Here is a 27,848-nt window from a genome sequence, read left to right as displayed (position 1 = left end):
CTTTCCACTTAAGTTGTTGGAACGTAGAGATAGAAAAAGCAAAGTAGATAAGGTTGGTATTGGACCTGAAACATAAATTTTGCACGTATGAGGTTTCAATACCGAGCCACTTCATCGGTCCGCCAAAACTTGACACATTTAACTATATCGATTTGTTCGCCATTTAAAGACATATTTACCTTTTTCTATTTTTAGTAAGTGGAACATATACTCCTCTAATTTGTTACGCTCATATTTTACTATAAAATTAATATATAAAAAATGGCACTCACATTCTACTAATTTTTACACTAATTTTCTTTATAAAATTAGATAAGTTTTTAAAATGCTTGCTAGAGTCAAAACATGTCTTTTAATGGCAGAGAGATGGAGTATGAAAGGACCACTGTACCTGTAACGCCCCACTTTTTCAAACCCTAATTTTCGGGTTATAAAATTTTTTGCATTAAATGCTTTAAATGCTATGATATGTGGATTAATTGATGAGTGATTAATTACATGATGTCTTTGTGACCTAATTGCGTATGGGAGTTGAGATTGAGTTGAATAGTCAACTTGTTGAAAATATGACGTGGCTATTGAATAGTCAAAGATGTGGAAAATATGACGTGGCCGTTGAAAGGTCAATGCGTTGAGAAAATGAAGAGAAAATAAAGAGATGATTGATTTGGTGTGAATATTTGATGCGGAGTAATATAATTATGGGGAATTATTTTCCTAAGGGATGAGTGAGAATTAAATAGGAGAATTATTTAATCATGTGGAATTATTCGATCCCTCCTATTATTATTTGGAGAGTAAATCCTATTTTTCTTGGATTTAATTATTTGTTTGGGATAATTATCCAAATTAAATCCAAAGTCCGATTATACTTTAATTCCATCTTGGAATTTTCGAAACTCCATCCTTTGATTTTCCATGAGATTTTCGAAAATCTCATATATTATGGGAGAAGGGATTATTTTATTATTTGATCCCTTATTTATTCTCTTCCATGAATAAATATAAATATGCTAGAATATCCTAGCATATCTTGCCAAATCTAAGAAGATCTTGCCATATCCTATTTAAATTAGGATTTTAATTAATTATTGTGGAGAGAAGTGAAATTCACGCCACTTTTATATTTTATTGGGGAGTATTATTTTTATTTTGCTCCGTGATATATTATTCTACTCCGTGAAATATTTGAATTAAATCATAGGCTAATTAAATAGCCTAGAATTTCGAATTCCCCTTATTTCTCTTCTACTTCACGCCAACTTCAACAAACAAATCTCCTCCAAATCTTTTATTATTTAATTGTTGGAGTATATCTTAACCTCTATAAATAGGAGAGAAATCCTAAACCTAAATCATCAGAAAACCGCCGCCCCACTCCATCAAAATTTTCGAAAATTCTCTCCCCACTCTCTCCAAAATTTTCTTCTACTTTCTTCAAGATTTCTTCATCAATTGAGAAGAATCCAAGTTGAAATTCAAGAGTTTATTGAAGAATCAAGGCTATAACTTGTTTCTACCGTTCGTTCTTTTGGAAAAGGTACTTTAATTTTGATCTCCTCTTCTTCTACCGATTAATCGGTGTTCTTGAGTCCACATGCATTTAGATTGAGTGAAGGGGAATTAAATTGATGAATTTGGGATACATGTGTGAGTGTGTGTGTGCATGACCGTGTGTGTGTGTGTATGCACGCCTCGGAGGCGTGCACATGTGTGGTGTTCGTGTGCGTGTGTTGTGTGTGTAGAACACTCATGCGTGACACGATTTAATGGTGAATTTGGAGTTGTTATTCGAATAAAAATGATATGCTAATCGTACTTCGATTTTGGATGATGATATTAAAGATTTATCGATGGGAAAAAGGGAAACATGGGAACATGCATGATTTGAAATCAATGATTGAAACTGATTTGTGATACGCCTAATTTAAAGGTGATACTTCGCGCTCTCAGCGTGATAAACGAGGAGAAGAGAATACTTTCGAGCTAAGCCGACGAGGTGGGCTTTCTTTTAAAATAAGGACATTGTCCTAAACTGATATTGATGAGAATGAGATATGTGTTATCATGCCTTGATTTGTTTTGTCGTGCCTATCCCTCGTGGCTATGCCACTATTGATTTAATCGAATTCGGATCCTTGTAGAGCCGCAAACTCTACTTGGGTTAGTGTACACCAATGTTAGACCGAGTGTCAGCGTACGGGTTGGCCGGTCTAGTGACCTGGATTGCGGCCGCATTCCTTGTCATGTAGAATGAGGATATGGTAAACGTCGATGTGAAAAATGGTTGCGCGACCGTGATATTTGATAAAGAATATATTGTGGTGCCTCGGGCCTTTCTAAAGATAAAACCCCGATGGACACTTGAAAATGGCATGATAACTATTATTTTTTTGTGATAAAACTGTTTTCGGCAATGAGTCCACTGAGTATGATTATAGTACTCAGCCCTGCATGTGTTTTCCCTATGTGCAGGTTGAGCGGTGACGAGCGGGCGGCGGTGTTGAGTAGGAAATAATAACATGATCTGTTGAAACTTTAAGTGTCGTTGTGTCTCCATACATAGCTTCACTTCTCTCTTGGTCGCTTCCGCTATATTATGAAAACTTGTGATCTATTGGTTGGGTTAAATTCTTTTATTTCGTGGGAATATTTTGGATATGGAACAGTTGGAATTATTTTGGAAACTTTGATAAGCATTTATTGCGATAGCCTTTTTGGTTGGATTCCTTTGCTAAGGCATTATTCTTTTCCTATTTAATTGTTCATTAAATGCTTTGGTAAATTTCCTTTAAATGAAGCCCTAGCCTATGAACTTTGTTGCATTTAAGTCTTCCTAGATAGCGATCGCCATTATTATTGTACCCTAGAATGGCGGGTCGTTACAGTTGGTATCAGAGCCTCAGTTCTTTCCGCTCTGGACCCAAGAGTCTTGTTGAATTAAAAATCTGAAATTTGTGTAAATTGACTAATTGATAATCGTCGAAGGCTCAACACCGCAACTCGTCTCCGCTCAACCACGATGAATGAGGTAACAAGTATCTCTTGAATATTGATTTGAATTATGAAATATTGGAAGTTGAAGCGAATGGGAGTTGTTGTGATATTTGGAAATTTGTGATGGAGTATAAAATGATGATTATGCATGCATGCGAAATTGCAAAATGTGATTATGCAAAACAAATGATAAATGTTGTTATGCAAGTGATTATATGTTAAGACCGTTATGAGTTGAATGAATAAAACTCTATGAAAATTCTATATGATTTGTGATTTGCGTGATATGTGATGAACGACATCTATGAGAATGAACTTGAGCATGCTGCTATACATAGTTGTAAGTCGTGTCGTGAATGAAAATTTTGTGATAATATCGAACTTGGAGGCATCAAACGCCGAATACGAGGCGAGCGACTTATGAGAACGAATTGCGAATCATCGAAACGCGAAAATATATATATATATATATATATACAAACCTTTTGGCACGGAAAGGAAATTCCGTTATTTCTTGATATGATATTATCTTCACACCTCCGTCGTTCGACACACACACACACACACACACACATATATATATATATATATATATATCCATCGTACTCTCAGCATCAGTTGAAACCTTATACACTATTGATATTTTCTTCGATCCTTGTGCTGATGCTGAGATTTCTTTTGTAGATGCCTAATCATTATTACGCACCGATGCGCGACCGTTATGCGAAGAACAAGGTTTTCCCTGTCGAAACCTACCAAGAGTTTGAGTGGGATGGAAAGTCCTTTCTCCTAACCTACGTCACTGAATTCTACGATCGCTGGATGGATGCATACGCGTATGGAGGAGTTACCCATCACGCGGGGATCTCGAGATTGATCCACAGCTCTGCCGAGTCCTTGGAGCGAATGGACTGCCCAAGCTGCATTGCCATATACGTGGTTCAGTCCGCCAGAGTACAAGCCTCGAGGCGATATAATCGGCTTGATAGGAGTGCTACTCCCAGCCATGGCAGCTGCGAGGGATGGACCGCCGCTTAGTCCCCCAGCGCACAAGTATCCGCCAGGACAGGCCCGCCGATGGAGGTATCGTCGCGATAAGGAGCCGCATGTTGATCGTGTTCCTACTAGGCCAAGACTTAAGGCTAATGCGGCTAACCCTTTGATCATCCATGGGAATGTGGAGGACATGCGTGCGATAACTCCGCCGCCCCCGGATGTTGGTGAATATGGCGAGAATGAGGGACCGGACGAGGAAGGACCTGCTTTGGAAATGGATGAGGACGAGGACCCCGAGGAGGATATGAACGATATCGACTAGGAGTGATAGTCGTGGAATATTTGTTTTGCTTCCCCCATGTTTTTGGATTGATTTTCTTGATTTTCTACCCATTATCATTATTTTTGCTACTCATTTATTTTTCTGCATTTGATACTAAGACCTCTATGAGGCAACGTTTTTGATTAATATGCCATGGGGAGATATTATTTTGATGCAATAGATTGCCTTTCGTACATGGTGCAAATTATCTATCACTATGTTATCACGCCATCACATCATGCCTCTTATCGCACCACCATTTTTGAATACCTTATGGCGCCCTGTACTCGCCACTTAAATTGTACGACTGCTTCTTAAGTGCAATTGCCTTGATGATATGGAACATTGATCTTTTGATAACCTTGACGCAACCGATTGTTGGTAACAATGTTGATTGACACTACTCTTTGCAATCCGTCTACGTGACGAACTTTTGATATCTTGTGCTTGGCCATATACTCTAAAACAATTGACCCATGAACCTTGTTATTCAACTATACCACGTGACTATTGTTAGAATCATGGGAATATTTTGTGTGTTGATAAATCAGAATGCCACCAAGACGCCACCGAGAACAAACTCCTCAACCGGAGGAAGAGGACAGCGTGTCACAACCCATTCCGCATCCTCCACCTCCTCCGCCTCCGCCGCCTCCGGTCGATCGAGAAATCGTGAAGCTATTTTTGGAGCAAAAGCCGCCTGTGTTTGATGGATTGGGAGAACCGGCCAAGGCTGAATCTTGGATCCGGGCAATAGAGCGCATCTTCGCGATTTTGAGATGCAACGATAGAGAACGCATGAGTTGTGTGACCCATCAACTGACTGAGGCAGCCGACTTTTGGTGGGATACTAGAACGAAGACTATGCCACGAAACCAAGTAGAGGCGATGACGTGGGAAGGTTTCAAAACGGAAATATACAACAAGTATGTGCCGAAGAGCTATCGGAAAGCAAAGGCATCTGAGTTTCACAATCTGACTCAAGGACGCATGACGGTGACCGAGTACGATCGAGCGCTCAACAGCATGACCCGGTATGCCCCCGATCAAGTCGACACCGATGAGAAGCTATCCGACAAGTTCCGTGAGGGACTGAAACCCGAGATAAGAATGTCATTGGCCAGCCGAGGGAGACTCCCCTACACCGAAGCATTAGCACTTGCGCTAGATATTGAGGCAGCAATGCCTAAGGAGAGAGCTAAGGAGAACACTACCTCGTCTTTGCCCCCACCGCACTACTCCAGAGAGAAACGGAAGTGGGATGAGCCTAGAACTTCACACGATGGAAAACGGCACCAGTCGAGTCAGCATCGATCCCAGCACGGAGGAGGACAGCATACGTCTAGCCAAAGAGGAGACTACCGACCTAGGGCACCGCAATGCAATGTGTGCTCTAAGTACCATTTCGGAGAATGTCGGTACCAGAATGTGATCAAGTGCTATACTTGTGGAGGAAACGGTCACTTCTCTAGGGAGTGTCCAAATAACAAGGAAAGATCGGGATTGAGACAGAACGATCAGGGATCCCGTCAACAAGCGAGGGCACCGCCGAATGAATCGGGAGGAAATCGCGACCCATCGTCGCGGCAACAACAACCTCACCGCCCCAGACTTCCTCCCCAAGCTAGAGCGTTCGCGCTGGAACAAAAGAAGCCGAAGAAAGAGCAAGAGGATCGTGGGAAAGGAAATTTGACAGGTATGGGCGAAATTCTCGATACCCCCGTTGTTGTGTTGTTTGACACGGGTGCATCGCACTCGTTTATATCTGAATTATGTGTGCACACTTTGAGTTTGCCTACTAGCGAATCTGAACGTAGAATGATGGTGTCCTCACCAGTAGGAGGAATGATAGAAATATCTAGAACGTGCTTGAACGTAGAAATTGTTATGGGAGAATTTAAGATAGTTGCTCACGACTTGCGAGTCATAAAAATGGAGGATATCGATATAATCTTGGGAATGGACTGGCTGACAACGAACTTTGCGACGATTCGTTGTAAGGAGAGGCAGATATCTCTACAAGCCCCGGGAAGCGAATCCACCATATACCACGGAATCTCGATGAATCGGCGAACCGCCATCATATCCGCGCTTCAGGCGACCGCAATGATGAAAAAAGGGCGAACTGCCTATCTGGTCTACCTCCATGGAGAGGAGAAGGACGAGAAGAAGATGGAAGATGTTGCTGTCGTGAAAGAATTCCCAGACGTTTTTCCAGAAGTGTTACCTGGACCACCGCCAGATCGACAATTGGAGTTCACGATTGACCTTGAACCGGGAGCCGCACCCGTATCAAAGGCACCATATCGAATGGCGCCAAAAGAGTTGGAGGAATTAAAGATACAACTCCAGGAACTCATGGACCTAGGTTTCATTAGGCCTAGCGTCTCGCCGTGGGGCGCACTAGTACTTTTCGTGAAGAAGAAGGACGGGTCGATGAGAATGTGCATCGACTATAGGGAATTGAACAAATTGACCCTAAAGAACAAGTATCCACTGCCGAGGATAGATGACTTGTTCGATCAACTTCGAGGAGCAGGCGTGTTTTCAAAGATGGACTTGAGGTCCGGATATCATCAGCTAAGAGTTCGAAGGGAGGATATACCCAAGACTGCGTTTCGCACAAGATATGGCCACTACGAGTTCGTTGTGATGCCGTTTGGATTGACGAATGCCCCAGCGGTGTTCATGGACTTGATGAATCGAATATTCCATCCGTACTTGGATAAATTCATTTTAGTCTTTATAGATGACGTACTAGTCTACTCAAAGAACGAGAAGGAGCATGAGGAGCACCTACGAATCACGTTGGAGACGTTGAGGACCGAGAAGTTGTACGCCAAATTCAGCAAGTGTGAATTCTGGCTGAAGGAAGTGAATTTTCTAGGACACATTGTGTCGGCAGAAGGAATCCGAGTGGACCCCGCCAAGGTTGAGGCGGTACAACGATGGAAGTCGCCTTCAACACCAAACGAAATTCGGAGTTTCCTAGGATTGGCAGGATACTACCGAAGATTCATAGAAGGATTCTCTAAGATAGCGAGACCAATGACCTAACAACTCAAGAAAGGAGTCAAGGTGAATTGGACTCCGGAGTGTGAAATGAGTTTTCAACTCTTGAAGGAGAAGTTGACAACCGCGCCAGTGTTAGCTGTGCCCGAGTCTGGAGCGAACTACGTAGTCTACACCGATGCTTCGAAGGTTGGACTAGGATGCGTGTTGATGCAAAATAACAAAGTGATCGCCTACGCGTCACGACAATTGAGACCACACGAGTTGAACTACCCAACACACGATTTGGAGTTAGCAGCAGTGGTACATGCCCTAAAGATTTGGAGGCATCATCTCTACGGAGTTAGATGTGAAATCTTTACGGACCACAAGAGCTTAAAGTATTTCTTCGAGCAAAGAGACTTGAATATGCGACAACGAAGATGGCTCGAACTAGTGAAGGATTACGATTGTGGCATCAACTACCACCCCGGCAAAGCAAATGTGGTGGCAGATGCTTTGAGCCGTAGAGATCATTCGCAAATAGCTACTTTTCTAACGGAAGAGGAGAGCTTGATACGAGAATTTAGCAAAATGCGATTAGAAGTGATAAGAGCACCCGAAACAGTGGAAGGGCGAATTGCCACTTTGGTGGTTAAACCAGATCTGAAAACGAGAATCGTTGCAGCGCAACGAATGGATGCGGAACTAGAAGAAATCCGAATTGAAGTGAGAACCGGTGAATCCGGAAAATTTAGTGAGGAGTCCGACAACGCCCTCACCTTTGAAGGAAGGTTGTGCGTGCCAAACAACGAGGAACTTAAGAACGAGATCATGAGCGAAGCTCATGAAACTCCATACACTGTCCACCCTGGAAGCACGAAGATGTACCAAGACTTGAAAAGGTCATTTTGGTGGAATGGCATGAAGAGGGATATCGCGGCATTTGTGGAACGTTGCTTGCCAACAGGTGAAGGCATTACATCAACGACCACATGGAAAATTACAACCATTGGAGATACCCGAGTGGAAATGGGAGCACATCGCCATGGATTTTGTGACGGCCTTGCCGAAGACCCTAAATGGGAACACCGCAATCTGGGTGATTATAGATCGACTTACCAAGAGTGCGCGTTTCATACCGATTCCGGTAACCCATGGATCGAGCAAGCTGGCTCGGATCTACATATAGGAGATCGTGCGATTGCACGGAGTCCCAGTGACAATTACGTCCGATCGTGACCCGAAGTTCACATCGAAATTTTGGATTAGTCTACAGCGCGAGCTTGGAACACGATTGAATTTTAGCACGGCGTTTCACCCGCAATCCGATGGGCAATCCGAGAGGACGATCCAAACCCTCGAGGATATGTTGAGAGCCGTGATGCCTTGAACTATTCCTCCTTGGTGTATGCCTAGTCAATAGCATCAACACAATATTGTCTCAACTCCATCAGTTCTCACGTTTGTGTCCGTTTCGGCCGTGGAACACCTCTTTGGAATTCATAAGTGACTCACACACACGAAGCGGCCCCACTTCTCACTTACATAGGTGATTCTTTCATGAGTATCCTGCCATACTTCATCTCCCTGAGATTTCAAGAATCATTAAAAGTCAAAAGACTTAACCTCTTACCACGTGCAGGTTACAACACTCAATGCTTTCTGAAGAATGGGCGAAGATTAAAATCTTCTGAGTGTTACAACTAGATTTGTATAGCTTTGTTTCCCATTGAACCAATCCCATGGGATCTCCAATCGTATGGTTGGGTTACCACTATACTCATCTTTTAAGATGTGGTTTTCAGTCTCATTCCTTTTAGCAATTTATGCATTTGATCATGGTTTAAACCTTTTGTTAATGGATCCGCTATGTTATCCACTGACTTAACATAGTCAACTGCGATAACACCACTTGTGATCAACTGCCTTACGGTATTATGTCGTCGACGAATGTGTCGAGACTTACCATTATAGAAGCCACTGTGTGCTCTACCTATAGCTGCTTTACTATCACAGTGTATCACTACTGTGGGCACTGGCTTCTTCCAACATGGAATACATTCTAGGAAATTTCTGAGCCACTCGGCTTCTTCCCCTGCTTTATCCAAAGCGATAAACTCAGATTCCATGGTGGAACGAGCAATACACGTCTGTTTCGTTGACTTCCATGAAACAGCACCACCCCCCACAGTGAACACATACCCACTCGTCGAAAATGAGTCTTTTGAATCAGAGATCCAATTTGCGTCACAGTACCCTTCAAGTACTTGGGGATATCTTGTGTAGTGCAATCCAAAGTCAATAGTATACTTCAAGTATCTCAAAACTCTGCACAAAGCTTTCCAATGTTCCTTGCTTGGATTGCTCGTGAATCGGCTCAACTTGTTCACCGTACAAGCAAGATCTGGTCTAGTACAGTTCGTGATAAACATCAAACTTCCTATAACCTTTGCATACTCTTCTTGAGCAACAGGCTCACCCATATTCTTGCTTAGATGGACATTGAGCTCCAAGGGAGTCTTTGCTGGCTTACAATCAAACGAGTTGAATTTCTTAAGCATTTTCTCAACATAATGAGATTGCGTTAAAGCAATTCCCTCATTAGTTCTCACTATTTTGATTCCGAGAATCACATCAGCTAGACCCATATCTTTCATATCGAAATTTCTTTTCAACATGTTTTTTGTCTCGTTAATAATGGCACTATTGCTGCCCATTATCAACATATCATCAACATACAGACACACAATAACAAACCCGTTATCTGTGTTCTTAATGTAAACACACTTATCACACTCGTTGATAGTGAATCCATTTGACAACATCACATTGTCAAACTTCAAGTGCCATTGCAACGGCGCTTGCTTTAACCCATAAAGAGACTTTACCAATTTGCATACCTTGCGTTCTTGCCCGGGCACAACAAACCCTTCAGGTTGCTCCATGTATATCTCTTCTTCCAAATCACCATTCAGAAATGCAGTTTTCACATCCATTTGGTGAATCTCAAGATTGTGCAACGCAGCAATCGCAAGAAGCACCCGGATGGAAGCTATTCTCGTAACAGGTGAGTAAGTATCAAAGAAGTCATGCCCTTCTTTCTGCTTGAAGCCTTTCACCACTAGGCGAGCTTTGTACTTATCTACAGTACCATCGGGTTTATATTTCTTTTTCAGAATCCACTTGCATCCTAAGGCCTTGCAGCCTTCCGGCAAGTCTACTAACACCCATGTGTTATTTAGCATAATGGATTCCATTTCACTGTTGATAGCTTCTAGCCACCACACTGCGTCTGGGCCAGACAGTGCTTCTGATAGTGACTTTGGTTCACCATCCAACATAAAAGTTATGAAGTCTGGACCAAAAGTCTTAGCAACTCTAACTCTTTTACCACGTCTTGGTTCTACATCCTCGGGACTTGTCCTCGTCACTTTTGGAGAATTAGAACTAGTGGTTTCATCCATCATTCTTTCACTAGAATGATCATCTTGCTTCTTGCAAGGAAACACATTCTCAAAGAATACAACATTCCTTGACTCAATTATTGTTCCTTCAGCTACATCGGGAATAGCTGACTTATGAACTAAGAAGCGACATGCGCTGTTGTTCAATGCATATCCAATAAAGATACAATCGACTATTTTAGGGCCAATTGCAACTTGTTTTGGAGGCGGCACTTGTACCTTTGCTAAACACCCCCACACTTTGAGGTATGTATATGAAGGTTTCTTTCCCTTCCACAATTCATAAGGAGTCACATCCCTATTTTTGAGTGGAATCTTATTCAAGATGTAATTTGCGGTTAGCAAAGCTTCCCCCCACATGTTCTGGGGTAATCCTGAATTAATCAACAGAGCATTCATCATCTCTTTCAGTGTTCGATTTTTGCGCTCAGCAACACCATTCGACTGAGGAGAATATGGAGCCGTGGTTTGGTGAATTATACCACTTGCATGACATAATTCTGCAAACGGCGCCACATATTCACCACCTCTATCACTTCGAACACACTTAATTCGACAATTAAGTTGATTTTCGGCTTCATTTTTTAAGTCTTTAAACGCTTCAATTGCCTCATCTTTACTTCTTAATAAGTAAATATAACAATACCTTGTGCAATCATCAATGAATGTGATGAAATACTTTTTACCACCTCTAGTTTGCACAAATTTTAAATCACATATATATGTATGGATCAACTCTAGAGGTTTGGTGCTCCGTTCTACCGAGCGGAACGGTAGCTTGGTCATTTTTGCTTCAACACAGACTTCACATTTCTTTTGTGAATTAAACTCATCAACTTTTAGTAAATTAAGATTTACTAATCTTTTTATAGCATTTAGATTTACATGTCCCAATCTTTTATGCCATAAATCAGAGCACTCAAGCAAATAAGAAGATGTGCCATCTTCCTTATTGCTTATTGCTTTTCCACGGTGAATGACCGTAACATTCAGCTCAAAAAGCCCATTCACTAGGTGACCTTCACCTATGAACTTTCCATACTTGGTTAATATAACCTTTTCACTCTCAAACTCTAGTGAAAATCCATGATTTACTAGAAGTGAGCCTGACACCAAATTATTTCGGATGTCTGGGACATGCAGCACATCCTTAAGGGTAAGAACCTTTTCCAGATCCTAATTTTAGGAACACGTTACCCACACCAACCACCTCAGAAGAGGCTTGGTTTCCCATGCGTACTTTTCTACCTCCAACAGATTTGTAAGTAGAAAAAACGCTTCTCTCGGAGCACACATGACATGTGGCACCCGTATCAACAAACCATTCATTTGGATTATTACCATGGTTCACGTCGGAGACCATTGCGACCACCTCGTGATCTTTGTTGTTTATAACAACACGTTCAAATAATTTGCACAATATTGTCTCCATCAATAAGTACACAATTATCTTGAACCGTATGTGCATCGGTATATTCAACACCACATGCATTATTACTACCAAGTCAAAACTGGTCTTGCTTGTCAAATGACAAACGATAAACACAATTATCAAGAGAATGGATCTCAAGAAATTAACCACTTCAGTGCGCATCGACATTGCGTCTGTTTGTTGCTTCATTCCAGCTTTGAATTTTATGTTTCCTCCAGCTTCGGTCGACATGATTTCAGCAAGAGTACACTATCTCGTCTTGCGATTGTTGGAAATAGTGTAGCCTTTACACGGGCAACTCTTGCTATTACAAAAGAACCAAAAACTAGAAGGTAAATAAAACAAAAGAAATACAATAAAAGAACAAGATGCAAACTATTGTCTTCTTCAAGTCGAGTCGAGGTAACCCTCTCTCCGCAAGACGAGATACGCCCCGGCTAGTGCTCACGGATTGGCGCAACGTCCCCAAAGATGAAACGACTTTCCTCCTACCGAGTTGAAGCACCTCAAACTCGTAGGCTCCGGCGAACTTGAATTGGAGGCGAGAACTGAGCTATGCAATGCTCCTATATGCGAACTAGAATGCTAGAGATCTTAGAGAGAAGAGAGAATGATTGATTGTTTTTATATATCCATCTCTCAAATCCACACCTATTTATAGGATATGAGAGACCATATGAGAGATCTCGGCATTAAGGTATCTCATAAACATTTCGGAGATTACACCATATGAAAGACCAAGAGACTTGGAAAATGAAAAGCTTAAAGCTTTCCAAATTTCCTCACGCTTTTCTTACATTTTCAAGGGATGGAGGTAGTAACATTATTGGAGATAATATCAACTTACCAGTCAACTTGTTTTCACGAAGGACCAAGTATTGAAGCATTATCAAATTTCCAATTTCTGTTGGAATATTACCTTGTGAATAACATACATTAAATCAACATCTAAGTACATGAGTTTGTATAGAATCATTTCATAAAAGAATTACGAAATATGAAATTAAATAAAAATCATTTAACGCAATTATCAGACTATTTAATTTGCTATTGTCAAAAAGTCGTATACATAACATGGATGTGGGAAGCATTCACTCCAGTTAAGATTATTTGTATGAAAAATTAAGAGTATATTCGGAAAAGCACAGAATTTAAATAATTAAATAGCTAGAATATGAGTTAAAAATATCAGTTCTAGGCCAATCAATTTCCAAAAAAAAAAACAGGGAAATTATTAAGATGAACATACCAGTCAACTTAATTTAATTGCAGTTTAATTTTGAAGAATAGTTTTGTACATATATTTTTTATAATGTACTACTAAATATAAATTTCAATCCTTTCACTTGTGAAATTCGTAAAAATAGTGATAAAACAGTATTTAATGTATGCATTATATATTTACTGTATAAATTTATTAATTTCACTTGCTACAATTCATTCATGACATGAGGAAGTGAAGGACTTCGGTATTTTATACTCTTCCTTCGTCTCATCTCATCTCAAGTGATTGACTGATTTTTGGCATCTATTTTTAGAAAATGATGATAAATAATTAAATTGAAGAGAAAGTAAAGTAATAGAGTAAATAATGTAGATGAAGTCATTTTCTACATTATTCTCTCACATACTTTACTTTTTCTCCAATTTAATTATATATTATCATTTTCTCATAATAATAGAAAAATATAAATTAATGCCATGAACTGAGACGGAGGGAGTATTACAAATAAAATTTCTTACCCCTAATTTATGTGACAGATTTAGAGAATAAAATACATTCGCCCCATTTTATATGGCTCAGTTCGATTAAAACTGTAGATAGTTATCACACACCAGCATCCCAATTTTGTTACATGAATTAATGGAATGTTTTCATTTCATAACATAGGGATAGGGTGGATACATAATATCTTTAGAGATACTGAGATATAACTTTAAATCAAATTCTCAAATTATAGAAAGATGTGTTTATGGTTCAAAACATCTTAACCAAAAGATAGCAACCTAACCCGAAAAACACGTCATCCCTTAATAGTCCAAACCCGAAAAACACGTCATCCCTTAATAGTCCAATTCAGTATAGCTATCTTTGAATAGTCGCACAATTGAAGATATACATCAACATGACACCAGAGGCGGACCTACGGGGATTGGGGACCCTTGGAACCCCCACCCATTTTGGTTATACTATATATCTAATATTCATTCAACAATTGATATGTCATTCCATAGCTGAGCTGGTGGAGCGGATGGCCAAATGTCACTTAGGTTAGAGTTTTGAATCCCAATAGTTGCGCATATATGTATACGTTGTGTTTTATTTTGGATTTTTCTCAAAGCTAGAGAGCTAAATAGAATTAATCATTTATCCATAATTAATTTATTTGTCCAGTACTTAATTCATTTTTGTTTTTTCACACTAGTAATTTTATACAATTAATTTTGTTTATTTTTTTTATTTATGAAAATATTGTTATTGTAACATTACAATAAAAATAATTATGTAATTACATTATAACTATAGTATATCACGTTAGTAAATTTAATTTAATTGTTATACTTTTTATTTAAAAATATATTCTTAAATTATTTCGATGTTGACAATGTCATCGTATATACTTTAATTTATTGCACTAATTTTCAAGTTATTTATCTCACGTTAGGTGAACTATTCAAGTCGTGATTATCTTTGGTGTTATTAATACTAAAAATACACAACAATTGTCAATGTTAGTTTGGACCTCCCAGTATTAGAATCCTGCGTCCGCTACTGCATGACACAATTGGAATTATGTATAGGATGAGAAAAGTAATACCCGTACTTTTATTTTTTTTTCGGAGAAATTAATTAGCGAAACACTGAAAAAAATGGTTGTTGGCGACTGTGAATAAACCCAAACATAAAATCCAAAATTTGTAAAAACTTTAGTAATGAATATTGATGCACACCAAACAGGAGAACTCAGCCTAAAGAACTAGTCTATAGTCATAAATTTTTCAAAATTTAAAGTACTCCAAATTTTTGCAAAATTAAAAGTAACTTAATGCACTTGAAAAAATTATTTTTTCAAAATAAAATATTCTCTTTGAATAGAGTTGTGGTCAGGAATTTATTATTGTGGAAAAACTGCATTAATTTCTCCCTCGTAAAGTAGTTGTGATCCTGTGGAATAATAGCCCTCAGTTATAGAGAAGTATGAATATATTTTGAATTAAGCAGTCCAATTATATCTTTTTATAATATAAAGAAGACTTGGTCTTCTTTTTATATACTTCACTATTTATAGTCTCATCTCAAAACGCATTTCAAAACACACAAATGACTCTGAACTTTTCATGATGTTTTATTTTCCATTGTTTATTAACTCAATTAAATAGTAGATTTTAATAAATCTCATGACTCTTCACTTTTTATTATGTTTCATTTTTCATTGTTTATTAACTTAATTAAATAAATTTTGATAAATGCAAATCAAGACTCCTCATTTTCTTTATTTCCTTCATTTTCATGTGCATTAATATATATGACACACAGAAAGCAAGATTCACCTCGTAAATTATTTGCATATAACAACACATGTCACTATGTGCTACACACAACAAATCTTTATTAAATCAAACTAGCATGTGACAGTTAGCTGAATGTGTAGTAACAGTATGAGATAATGCTATTTTTAAAAGTATGAGATAATGCTATTTTTAAAAGACGGAGGTAATATAAGATTTCAAAATAAACCACAATGTCAAATTTTCAGAATACACCGCAGCCACGTTAAGCTTTCAGAATAAACCACAATAACCCAACATAGAAATACAATATTGCAATTTTTCAAAGTTCATTATTTGTAAAACATTACACATCAATTGATCACAAGTCACAACATGCAAAATCAAACTCTAAGAAAACCACAATGATTGTCTTGAATCACCTTCTCCTTGGGGTTCCTTTTGCTCCATTTCTCTCTTCATCTAATTATTACTATATATAATATCCAACCCCAAAAAGTCCACTAACCATCTTGGCCTTCCGCTTCTTATAATCATGTAACCAATTCCAATTCCAATAATAAATCCACGTCCATACCCCATCACCACACTTCGCCAACCAAATCCATCTATAAATCCAGACTCTTCATCATCATTATCTTCTGGAGGAATTGGTTTTCCATCAGTTATTTCACACTGTTTCATCAACGGAACTCCACACAATCCCAAGTTTCCTATTTATGAATCATTCTGAAATATAGAAAACTGCTTAGATAATGGTATACTGCCCACAAGATTATTCATAGAAAGGTTTAATTTTGAAAGAAATGTCAACTCAATCAATTCACTTGGAATTTTCCCACCCAATATGTTCCATGACAATCCAAACCTTTCAAAGTGAAATTGAAGTCGAAAAACCGTAGGAAGACATCATTCGCATCGCGTGTCATATTTTCCTTGGCATCTATCATGACTCCAAAATTTTTGAAATATCTATCGGGCAGCGAGCCAACGAATGCATTTCTTGATATATCAAAGACTTGCAACTTTGGAAACGGATGCTCAGTCGTTGAAGTCACCAATATATTACCATTCAACTTGTTAGACCTCAACACGAGGACGCGAAGCTGAGGGAGTGTTTCCATCCAGAAGGGAAATGTACCTCGTATTTCATTGTCACCAAGATGAATGCCTCTCATACTTTCACAGTTGATTAGGGAGTGAGGTATTCCTTCCAATTTAATGGCCAGAATAGGGATTGAAGACTGCATCCCTTTTCAAATGTTGATTGAAGGGCAGTGATTTTGTTTGCACCCAAATGAAGAACCGCCAATGAACTGTTGAGGTTTCCCAAACAATTTGGGATTGGTCCTTCCAAATGATTGTTTGATAGATAGAGAACTAAAAGCGATCTCAAGTTACAAATAGATGATGGAATCTCTCCAATTAATTTGTTCTGAGTGAGTTCTACAAAAATCAGCTCGGACATATTCCCAATGGTGGAAGGTATTGGTCCTAAAAATTGATTTTGAACCGGGATCATCAAGAATGGCGTCATATAGTAGAGAGACATATATGATATATACAAAGAGAAAGAGAGACGATACCATTTATATTATTGTCGAAAAGCCACAACTGACTGGTGTGTGTTAGGTTGCCAATTTCCCTAGGCAATGGCCCACTAACTTTGTTGGATGCGATATTCAATGTCTCCAAACTATTGAGACGACCGATTTCTTTTGGAATATTACATGGCCGTACAAATTTTGAACATAGCAACTCATAATATCTAATTAATGTAACTTTGTAACCAATAATATATAAAGAGGCATGAAATCATACCACTTAAATTATTGTTGTACAGCCATAGCTGGCGAAGAGGCGTAATGTTACCAATTTCTTTTGGAATATGACCTGTACAAATATGAAATTGTGACAAACCAATTGGAATAATGATATGCTCTGATTGCAATATATACTAATAGTTAACAAATAACTTAAAATACAGATTATGTAACATTTCCTGTTTTATATACGGATGATCGACACGTGTTAGTAAATATACAAACATTACAAAATTATACAACCTGCATCCCATGTTACCTGAGACGTTTTTTACTCGGAATTTAAGAAAATTGTGTTTAATAGGTTACATGAAGATAAAACAATATTGAAGATAATAAAGAGAAAGAAGAGAGTAAAGTATAAGACATAATATTGTACTATGTGAAATTAGATGTTTTGTTTTTAGCCGTAAATGGAAATGACTTAAGCAACTTGAAACAACTCAAAATAGAATAAGACTCAAGTAACTTGAATCAGTTGGATATTAAATCTGAGTGGCATGCAACATGTGTTACACTCCGCATGCATGCACCATCAAAATGATAAAGCAAAATAACTACTCCTTCATATTTGACAGGTGCGAGTTTTAAGAAATTGTTTGACTTTATGAATAAAAATAAATGAAAAAGGTTAACAAAGTGTGAGTAATTATGAGTTTTATGAGTTAGTAGAAGATCTAACTACTCAAAATAATAAAAAGTGAGATGAGATAATTCATTCAAATAAGAAAATTTGAGAACATATCGTACCGCTTATAACATTAATGTCAAGCGCTAAGTAGAACAAGGATGTCATGTTCCCAATTTCCTTTGCTATAGAACCTGTAACAATTTTAAATTGGAGAGTTCAATTTAGTTATCATGTAACAATGACAATTGACATGTGACCTTAATTAGTAAAAATAGGGCATGGGATAAGATTTTACCACTGAACTTGTTTTGACTAAGGTATAACAATTGAAGCACTATCAACTTCCCCATATCCTTTGGAATATTACGTACCTGTGAGTCATTAACATCAAATAAACATCTAATTAACCTATATTAGCTAGGATATACAATATGAAATTGGTTCTTACAAAATAAAGTAATATGAAATTATAAATAAAAAATATTTAATGCAATTGTCAAATATGTAATTGGTCATTGGCGAAAAACCATGTAAACCGGGCCCAGATGTACTTAGCATCCAAGCCAATTAAGATATATATGTCTAATATATGTCTCTCTATTCAGTAACAATACTTCAATTATTATTATCTTTTTCTCTCATACTGCACTAATCAGCATTAGAACATATATATGCCGTCCCCAAAGTTCTTACTAATTTTAAAAATTAAAGTAAATATATTTTCAAACGTAAAGCATAGAAATGAATGAATAAAATACAAGAATAATCATTTGTAGACCAATCAACGCCCAAGAACAAAGATCTGAAATTATTAAAATCAGGAATATAAGATATTACAGGTTAAATTGTTGGTAATTAGGTATAATTCTTGAAGCAATGTCAAGTTCCCAATTTGTGCAGGCACTTGTCCATTAAAGTGGTTGTTACGAAGGTCCAACATTTGTAAATTAGTAAGAGCACCGATTTCTCTTGGAATATTACCTGTGAATAAATTGCATCAAACCAATATCTAATATGTGAGATCATACACATCATATCTTACCTCTTAAATTGTTGGAACCTTAGAATAGTTGTTGAAGCAATGTCAAGTTCCCAATTTTTTTATTGGCACGTTCCCACTGAATTTGTTTCTTGCCAAAGAAAGATACTCAAGCTTCGAACACTGCTCCAAACTCGATGGTATTTTCCCATACAACTCGTTGTAAGAAATACGAAGATACTTCAGTCTATGCCCGTTGTGTTTGCAGATATCAAGAGGTAGACTACTAGACAAACTATTATTCCTTAAATTCAAAACTTTTAAACTTGACATATTGAAAATAGATGAGGGAATGGGACCTTGAAAAGAGTTGTTGCTCATATCTAAAGAAATGAGAAAAGAAAGATTTCCGATTTCAGGTGGAATGATTCCTACAAGACCCATGGATGATATATTCAATTGAGTCACCCTGTGATACCGAGAATCACAAGTAACTCCGATCCAACTACAAATACTGCTCTCCCTGCTCCAGTTTTTTGTCAGTGTATTATAGGGATCGGAAGAGATTTGAGATTTGAAGGCAGTAAGTGAAGAACGATCTGAGTTGGCTGAACTATAATCAATCAACCATTGAAGTAATAAGAATGATGTTATAAAGAAGGAGAGATGGGAATATGAATATCTATCCATTACGCTTGAACAAATGAGAAGTGTGTGTGCGTGTGTTTATTTTGTGGATGGGAGAGGGTTTTTAACAAATGGGAAGTACACTTGTTACAGACTGAAACAAGTCCTCATGTACAATTTAAATTGTATACGTAATCAATTAATGAATGATAAATGCATATGTCGGTATACTTGCTCAAAGTAGTAATGTGTGGTGCGTAGACGAGTTGTGCCTACCACTATGCTGAATAAATCAACGTTAATGAATGTTGACGATTTAGACCAATAGTTTATTTTAATTACAAATATTGATTATTTACACAAGGAGATCTGAATTTGGATGAGTTACAGGGAAAACATTAAAGTAGGTAACAATGAGCTATTTAATTCGAGGAATATATAATGAGAAAAATTAAGTAATACTCCATCAGTCCCATAAAAATATGCACTCTTTCTTTTTTGTTCCGTCCCACGAGAATATGCATTTGCCAATTTTGAAAACTCTTCTCTCTAATGAGGTGAGAATCATTCTCCACTAACAATACTTTAATTACTTTTCTCTATACTTCTCTCTTACTTTACCAATTTTGCATTATAATCAGTATTGAACCCAAGGTGCATATTCTTGGGAGACGTAGAGAATATACTTTTATCTTTTAACAAAAACACTCCTTCCGTCTCATTATTGTTGTAGCATGGAGTATTATTTAACCTCGAAGAGAAAGAAAAAAATAGTTAATAAGTTAAGTGGAATGAAAATGAATAGGAATAAAACAAAGTAGGAGCATCATCTTTCAACATCATTAGTAGTAGTAGTATTTTGTTTGGTAAAAAAATTTCTAAAAATAGAAATTGGTTATTTTTATGAGATTGGACTAAAATAATGAAATAAGACTATTATTTTAGTATAAATGAAATATATTTTGTGAAATGTAAAGTAAATAAATTGCACTAGAAAAAAAAGTGGTCATGAATTGTATGCCGAAAAACAGCATTAGGGGGTGTTTAAGTTCCTAGTTATGGTGAGAAATAGGGTCAATTCTTGGGCTTAAATGATGTTCATGTTTCAATGGTTATTTCCGGAGAGCCCGCTCAGAAATAGACGGCCCGCACTGTTGGGCTAAGTATTACCCTTAAATCAAATCTCTTTCAGAACGTGGTTTTTCAATTCTGCTTTGAAGATTGTGCCTAGAAATAGAGTTCCATTTACTATTTTGCCCATTGACATCTCGAAAACATAACAAAATCGGTTCCCCAACCCATTCTGATATTTCCTCACACTACAAAATTGGGAGAACCCTAATTTCCCCAATTTAAATCAGTATACAAATTACACCAGACTTTGTGGCCGAACTATCAAAATCTGGAATTGTTGAAAGGCGACATAGTCATACGGCGTGCACTGTCGATTGTGTGATACAAAGTGGTAGGTTCGCCGGTGAGCCTATATTCGGTCACCCTCCTTCTTCAATTGAAGACTTGTAATCCATTTTCTGACGCTCCGGCGTGTTTGTTTATGAATCTGACAGGTTGGATCGGAAAACTTGTACACTACAACTAGATTGCAGCGATAGCAGGGTCGACAAACAGCTATATTGTATTCGGTGTGTTTTTTATCTACTGGCGAGTTTCATTTATTTTTATACATGTGTTTGTTAAATTTTTTTTATTATATGCTGTTGGTATGCATCGCCTTTCGTTAGTATGTTTACTTGAGACATCGATGTTTATCATGTGTTCATTTAACTTTACATACTCCGCTGAATCCGGTTGTGTAGTGAAGATGACAACCTTCACTACAAATTATATGAATCTAAGCATGTTGTTGGAGGACATTATGGTTATATATCGCGTAGAAACCACTGCCATTATACATGAATACATGTGCGCTGGTTCTACTTGGCAAAGGCGTCGGGTTGTGGAGCGTGCACGTCGGCGCAGTGTGATCCGAAAGATGCCAATACAATTGAAGAACTTGGATCGTCTGGTACACTGGACTGATGCGGCTTGCATTGCCAATTTGCGAATGGATCGTAACACATTCGCAAGGCTGTGGAAAAAATGGCCCTCAATTATAGGGACGTCCGAATATATGTTGAATTAGGCAGAGGGCCAATTATGTCTTTTTAGAATATAAAGAGGACTTGGTCTTTTTGTATGCTATACATTTATTCATCTGTGAAGAAATTATTCAGTTAAACTTACTAAAATATAAACAATTTATAAACTATTGAAAAATGCTTGGCAAAACAAATTTTTAATTAAAGCGGTGCCTCTAATATTAACATTCGTCCTACGGCACTTCTATACTTTTTACTCCCTCCATCCCAGATTAAGAGTCACTTTTTGCCATAAAAGTCCATCACAGTTTAAGAGTCACTTTTAGAATTTTCCATATTTGGTCATACAATTTTATCCCATTCTGTATCAAAATTACATCAAAATGCCATTATTTACATTAAAATAAACCAAAACAAAAATCAAAAGTTAAAAGGGACCCACCTTCAACCAACTCTATCATCTCACTTCATTTCTTTCACACTCCACCATCTCACTTCATTTATTACACACTTCAACTCTTTTTTAAAACCCGAGCCATAAAAATAAGTGACTCCAAATGTGGGACGGATGGAGTACTACACAAGAGAGGGCATAATTACGAAAAATAAATTTTAGCTCGAACATATGTAGGTCCCAAGCATCACAGATCCATGGTCCTTCTTGACAACCAACTTGCCAACTAGCTAGTACTCCGTAATATCAAGTAATCAGTATAAATATATTTTGTTACATGTAAATGTATTATTACACTCAATTTTTCTTGTAGGGGCATATTTGTTAAAAACGAAGGTTATTTGTAAAAATTTATCTGTTAAAACATAATTTCTGCTAGGAAAATGAATTCCCATAAAATTAGGCCTTATTTTAAAAGTAGTAATGTGTAGTGTTAGACGGCATAGAATTACCACTTATTTTATTAATGATTGATAGATACGTATATCTGTTATGCATATCATATCTATATATATATAAAAAGCGAGTTTTGACCTTCTTTTGAAACACTTATAAATTTTGTCCTCATTCTAGCATATTTATAAATTATGGAATTAATTTGAATATTTATGAAATAACTAATTCACTATATACGCAATGATAAAATCATATACGGCAATTACATCTTAAGTGCAGCCGTTAATTTATTCTTTATAATTAAGAATTATTAATTGATTAATGAACCTATATAAATTTTAGAGTTATTAAATTGATAGGTCAACTAATTAAATGCTAGGTCTTGTGGACTTTAATATATAAAAATAAAACGCTTCTTATTCCATAAACTTAGATTACGTTTATCAATCATCACTATAGCTCTTCATAAGTAAGAAACAAACAAAAATGAATGTGATCATGCAAATTATTAATTTGTAACAGTCACATTTATGATTCTTTTTCAATATTTATATCTATAAATATGTATCAATTGCAAGATGCTATTTCATTTTTCAATTTCTCTCTTCACTTCATCACAACATTCCGCTAAAATAAAAATTTGTTCACATAATGGAATTTCTTTAACGATTTACAGTCAGTAATTTTAGAGCGATGCGTGCACGTTTATAAATTCATTAAACCTAGACAAACCAATGTAATCTCCTTGGAGTGTGTGTTCCACGATCGGATGGTATGCATATCGTTGCTTAGCTTATTACTATTTTTTAAGTCATTTACTAAAACTAAAGTCATACATTGTTTATTTTTTTGATGCAGGGAACAAGAATTCAAGACACGGTTCCCAGGAATGTACATAATACTTTTAACTTTTTTTCTTTGAATATGTATCATTTGCTAGGTTATAATTTATTTCTCATTGTCTTATCCCATTGCATCACGAATTCTCTGCAAAAGGAAGAATTTTTCTCGGTATAGTTATTACTCTTTACCTATAGTAGTACATTTATGTAATATTATTTTGGTTCGGTAATGTTAGTTCATATTTAAGTTTTTCTTAGTTAGATTGTTTTATTTTTTTTGGTTTCTTTTAATTTTTTCGTCCATGCTATAATAGTTCTTTTTTCACAAATATAGAAATTGCATAAATTTATGACTATCTATATTATTTTGAAGCTACAACTTTACATATTTGTCGCCAACTTCGTTACTCCATAGTTTTCATACAAAGAAAGCACCTAAACCAACGAAATGATGAAAGGAAGCAAAGAAGACGAAGATCATAAACTATCACATTTGTTTTCGCGCACATCAATCATTAATTTGGAGATTAAGAAGGAAAATAAGGTTGGGCAAGAGTCAGCGGGATATTGGAGTTTGTGTTTTATTTTATATTTGTTCTTTATTTTGCTATTCTTATTATTGTACAATGAAGGTTATTTACATATAAGTTTTTTACATTCTTATGATCTATTGTTTTATTGTTCTAATGTTTATATGTGTGTGTTTTTTAAATTTGTACATCATTTTATCTTTTTATGATGATATCATTGTCCTCATTATACGTTTTAGTTGTGTATTAAATATTTTATACCAATTTATTATTATTATAGCATTGAAGTATATCTGTTGTAACAATGATATTTTTCTTCAATATGGAGACCTATAAGTGTCGTAATTAACAAATATTTTCATGTTGGTTTAATTTAGAATTTATTTAATTTTATATGTATAATTATTTAATATATTATATAATATAAATATATATATTTTTTAATCTTATGTAAAGATTTTATTTTTATTTTATTTAGTTTATTCACAATGTAATTAGAACAAAAATATTATGTGTCGCGCATAGCGCGTGGGCTAACACTAGTAATGATTAATAGCGACTTATCTGTGATACAAATAAATGGGTGTAATAGGGTCCTCACAACTCTTTAGTATCAAACATAGCACAAATCACAGTCCTTGGATCCTTGGATTTCATGGTTGTGATAAGCTATATTATTAGACTAAGATGCTACATTATTAGCCAAACTACATTATTAGACTAATAATCTACGTTATTATCCTAAAATACTGCATTATTTACTAACATAGTACTACATCATTATCTAAGTTACATTACTAGACTAATAATCTACATTATTAGATGACACGTGACGTTAATATAATCATTAGATCACAAAATTTAATGAACTACAAGTGTTTTGATTTTGAATAATATTTACCATATAGATATGAATACATACCTATAAATAATACTCCTACTATCTTAAATGAAGACTTCGTATAAGTCAAGTAGTCATTGGCAAAATATCGTATGCACCGAAATCAAGTTTATATTTTAATATTCCTGCATAGGGGAGTGATCAATTGCTAATTAATTAGCTATTCCAAATTAACACTAAATCTTAGCTATTAGATTAGAAAATCTAGGGGTTGAAATAATGTCACATAGATTATATTTTTAATTAAGAAAATTAATAAATAAAATTAGAGGGTATTAATGTCAATTCCATCTCATTAAAATCATCTTAAAATTTTAAATTTACGTATCTCTCTCGATTTAAATTATTTTTTCGCAAAAAATATATCAAATTAAAGATAATTTTATAAGGATTCCAACGAGATCTCAATTACATATGTTCCGACGACGTTCGGATGATGAAATTAGATATTTTTTATTTTAGTTTTCGTAAATGTTGATAACCAGATTTTTATCAACAAATACATTAAAAATTCTCAATAAAAACATGTAAAAATCTCAATAAATATGTGTTGATATTTTCTTGTACTAGTGTTATATTCTTATGTCATATTGTTGATATTTGTAATACACTATGTTGATATAAAAAAACATTCACGAAAATTATTATATGATAACATAATGATGATATTACCCTTTTGTTGATATTTTGTCTACTATTTATTGAGTTTCGCAAGATTTAATCTCATCCACTCATTTTAAAATCTAAAGGTGGAGGTTTAGTCTTGATTTTGGATTAGAGTGTTATAAGCATTAGAACATGACCCCTCCTACATAATATCTAGATATTTGTATAATATCTAGATATTTACAAAATCAAGTTTATATTTTAATATTCCAACGGTATAAGCGTGTAATTCAATAAAAGAAGAAGAACTTAACCGGATTTTGTGCTTTTAACCTTTAACTATTATTATAAATTCAAGTAAAAAAAATAAACACCGTATGCGCCGAAATTGAAATTCCATAGTACTAAATTTGAAAAAATTCGTAAAATTAATTTATTCACAGTTTCACCTTATTAAAATGATACTACGTATATCAAATTCAACACGATAGTGACATTGTCAGGCATGTGATGTGATTAACGGTTGATAGCCTCATATATCTGTGATATCAGTATATCATATTAATGGTTGATAAAAGACTTCAAGTCAACTTAGACTTTAAAATCTTTCATAAATTATTGTACTATTAATTTTTTCTGATTTTACAACTAATAAAGATTTAGGCGATAATATAATATAGCTTGATAGCTTAATTATGTCGAACTATCATACGTCATTCGAAACGACGTTATATTCAACGCGGTGCAATCAACATCGTAATATAGTAACATAGCAACAAATGATAAGTGATGATATACTCCCTCGGTCAACAAAACTAGTCTTATTTATAAAAATGAAAATTTTCCTATCTCATACTTTCTCTTCCTATTTCTTATTTTATCTATTTTTAAAATATTTATTTTTTTACAACAGGGAATGCTGTAATGCTGTTTCTCACATTTCAATTTTTTAAAATGTTTGTTTTTTTATTAAGTGTTAGTATATTTTATGTTTAAAAAATGATGTTGTGGATAACAGCATCCCCTGCTTGATTCCTTCACAGCAAGAGATCCAAGCCCTCTCAACACACAAAATAAAGTTGCATAAAATTCCGTGCCACCCAAAAAAGGGATCATCTTTCTTGGGACGAAGGGGGTACTATATAACGCTTCATAAGTCAAGTCAAAGTAGCTGTGGAATACTGTGAAAACTGTTAACTCGTGTAACAATAAAATAAAATTGAAGATACCGTTTATTGAAATTAAATTCCCATGGCTTACAATATTAAACAAGAGAGCACTAGTTATTTTATTTTTTTAAAAAGCACTAGTTTCTTTAGTTATCGGTGTGAATAATAAACCATAACAAAGTTTGGCAGACTTATTTTGGGATTGGGCTGGTCTATTTGCTTAGATTAGGGGTGGGCATTCAAATTTCTATAATAAGTGTATTTTTTTATTTTTATTTTTGTAAATTAGAGAGAGATTTGTTTTTAAATTCTTAGACTCTCCTCTTTTTTGCAAATTACTGAACTATAACTTTTTCAAATTTTGCGACCAATCAGGATTTAGCACTAATATAGCTTGAAGGCCAATACAAGCACACTACATTTGTAATTGTAATTATATAGAGTATGAGCAAAGTAGTAATTTTAATGGAAGAAATAATTATAATGTATTTATTTTCTCTATCAATTGAACTGAGGCCAGGAATTTCGTGGCAAAAAACTGCATTAATTTCTCTTGCGTGAAGTAGCTGCGGAAAATTGTGGAAAAAAATTAAAATAGCCATCAATTATGTATACAAATCGTTTGACTTAATGGGCCCAATTGAGTCTTCTTCTATAAAGGAGACTAGTTCTCTCATTTATTATAAAAAAGAGAAAAATACTTTAAATAGATGGTGTTTAGCTGAGATTTTAAAAATATTTGAGAGTTTATAAACTTTTTGAAAAATGTTTAACAAAATAAATTTCAAAAATAATTAATGTTGCATAGGGGTATAATAGTAAAAAATCACTATAATTTTTATAGTTTATATCTATATAAATTGAATTTTCTTTTTTTGCTATACGAAAAAAAGCCATGATTTCCCCAAGGGCAAGCACCAACTCTGAAAAAACTGTTCATGCGATATTCAGAAAATATTGTACCTACTAAATTTAAATTTTCTCTCTTTTTCAAATAAAAAGATTTATTTACAAAATATTCATTATTTCTTTTCGTAGCTATTTCTGTTATCACATCTTATTATATCCTTACTTAT

General features: G+C 35.7%; 1 long non-coding RNA gene and 1 pseudogene across 2 annotated transcripts; one reads left to right on the top strand and one right to left on the bottom strand.

Moving 5' to 3' along the window:
• Positions 1 to 4,867: 4,867 nt before the first annotated feature.
• LOC125198937 lies at positions 4,868 to 8,699 on the top strand (annotated as a pseudogene).
• Positions 8,700 to 15,980: 7,281 nt separating this feature from the next.
• On the bottom strand, positions 15,981 to 19,902 carry LOC125198934. 2 transcript variants are annotated; one of them, XR_007172488.1, is made up of 6 exons: positions 19,212 to 19,902; positions 19,007 to 19,150; positions 18,465 to 18,540; positions 18,289 to 18,360; positions 17,302 to 17,608; positions 15,981 to 17,209 (listed from the first exon to the last, which is right to left on the bottom strand). It is a non-coding gene; the product is annotated as an uncharacterized LOC125198934 (long non-coding RNA). The 2 variants fall into 2 exon arrangements; XR_007172487.1 differs by lacking the exon at positions 19,007 to 19,150.
• Between the last annotated feature and the right edge of the window lie 7,946 nt (positions 19,903 to 27,848).

Source organism: Salvia hispanica, unplaced genomic scaffold, assembly GCF_023119035.1.
Source record: "Salvia hispanica cultivar TCC Black 2014 unplaced genomic scaffold, UniMelb_Shisp_WGS_1.0 HiC_scaffold_33, whole genome shotgun sequence".
NCBI classification, from domain to species: Eukaryota; Viridiplantae; Streptophyta; class Magnoliopsida; order Lamiales; family Lamiaceae; genus Salvia; species Salvia hispanica.
The sequence above is the reverse complement of the archived record's forward strand: the minus strand, read 5'-3'. Positions and strand labels throughout refer to the sequence as shown.